The sequence below is a fragment of the Acomys russatus genome, chromosome 9 (genome assembly GCF_903995435.1).
Source record: "Acomys russatus chromosome 9, mAcoRus1.1, whole genome shotgun sequence".
NCBI classification, from domain to species: Eukaryota; Metazoa; Chordata; class Mammalia; order Rodentia; family Muridae; genus Acomys; species Acomys russatus.
In genome coordinates, this window is record NC_067145.1 from 35,247,137 (window position 1) to 35,249,346 (window position 2,210).

The following is a 2,210-nucleotide window of genomic DNA, read 5'->3' on the forward strand; positions in this document are numbered from 1 at the left end:
ACAACCTTCTAGCTTTTTCCAGAATCTAGATGCCAGTAATTACAGAAGCTACCTGCTTTGGCTAACAATAAAGAAAAGTAAGTTTCTGTTTTGTCAAAGTGAGTATTATTTTAAGTCCCTGTGGCTTGCCACAGGACTGAGATGAAACACTATAATAAAGTCAGATTTCTGTGGTTAAAGAAAATTCTTATCCTCTGCTTTAAGCTCGGTCTAGAGAAAGAAGCCATCCTCAAGCTAATGAATAGTTGCTTTTCCTGCAGAGCCCATCAATGGGTACATGGTTGTTCCAGGAAAACAACCAAGAGTAGCAAATGTCATTTTAAAATCAATGGGGGTATTGGGGCATGAAGTATAAAAACAGGTAACCTATCTACATACTAAAAACATGTGAAGGCTGAAGATCAGAGGAACAGCCCTAGCCTTGTGGAATTTCTAACAGGACTCCAGAAAACACAAATCTGTGTTTTCCCCCATTGAGCAATGAATGACATGTACACTCTTTCAGAAGAATGTGCAACCAATTTTAGCCCAGTTTTATTTAGGTCAGTAAACGCATGCATTCTTATTTAGAGCATACATCCCACCAATCCTGATGTGTTGTAACTAATTTAGCACATTTTTATTGCCTGCAGAAAGTAATAAGTTACAGTTTTAAATGAGCACATGGCTTAAAAATAGTTTTCCTCATAAGTATTTAATAATGACTCACTTAGCATGAAATTAATATTAAAGAATTGCTAAGAATAAGCACTTAAAAATTCCAGTTAAAAAAGGAAGAAATTATCCACATTTGTGACTTGATTAATTCTGGCAACCATTACCTCAGAAAAAAAGAGAACTTCATCCTATTCTTGTGTCAGCTTCAGATTGACCCTTAAATCGCTGAATGTTTTCCAATAGTGAAATCAACTGCATCTTGTGTATTTTCTATCCTAAATGAAGGTTCTAGTCTTTTCAACTCATACATGCACACCTGTGTGTGTGTGTGTGTGTGTGTGTGTGTGTGTGTGCACATGCACTTTTAATTCTTAAAGATCAGCAGGAGCAAAATGTATTACTTATGTTTTTAGACTCTGACAAAAATATCTGACACAAACTACTCAAGGGAAGAAGTTTATTTTTGCCCACTGACTCCTTGGTTGCTTGGCACCATGAGCTTACACAGCACATCATGGCAGCAGGAAGCATGTAGAAGAAAAGATTCTACACGCCATGGGAGACAGGAAGCAGAGAGGGAAGAAGGAGCCCTGACCAGTTACAACTGTCAAAACCACATCCCACACACCTGCTTGTAGTTAGGCCTCACCTCTCTCAAAGTTTTCTTCCTTCCAAAGTAGAACTGCCAGGTGTGGACCAAACATGTAACACTTAAGCCTCTGTGAGACATTTGATATTCAAGCCACAATAGATAAGCATGAGAAACTAACTTGTAAACGGGTCATGGTGGCTCCTGTCCTTTCACTCATGGGCTGAAGCATAGCCATTGCCTGGGACACACAGGAAGGCTCCTTCTCAAAACATCAGAAGGGAAAAAAACCAACAACATTTGGTGAGCATTTCTCACTATCTCATTTGATCCATAATTCCATTACATGGAAGTGAAAAGTGTCACTTCTAGTTTGTACACTAGCCAATAAATAATGTATTAGAATAAATCTTTCATGGTGCTGGGGATTAAACCAAGCCCTCATTCATACTAGACAAGTGTTATACCAGTAAACTACATCCCCAGCTGGAACAGAAACCATTTTTAGATGTTAAAAAAAAAAAAAAGAAAAGAAAAAAAAAAGCATTTCATGACAGCAAGTGGCATGGTGTTATTAATAGAAAAATCCTTTGCTTGGATGTTTTGGGTTCTGGAAACTTCATGTTTTTATGCTGTCTGCCTTCAGGCTCTTAAATGATCTGTGCTTCCTCTACCGGTTTCCTACTGCTGCTGTTACAAATGGCCAAACAAATGCTTGGAAACAAGTGCATTGTTTCATGCTTCTGTGAGTCAGGGGTTCCACGTCAGACCCAGTGGTATAAAATGAAGATATCAGTGGGCTTTTGTCCTTTGTCCAAGTCTAAGCAGAGGCTGTTTCCTTGCCACAGCTCCCTGGCTCCTGGAGGCTGTCTGCTTTCCTTAGCGAATGCTCTCAACAGCATCTCTTCCAACTGGAATCTGACCTTCCAACTTCTCTTTTATAAGGACCCTTGTGATTGCTTGT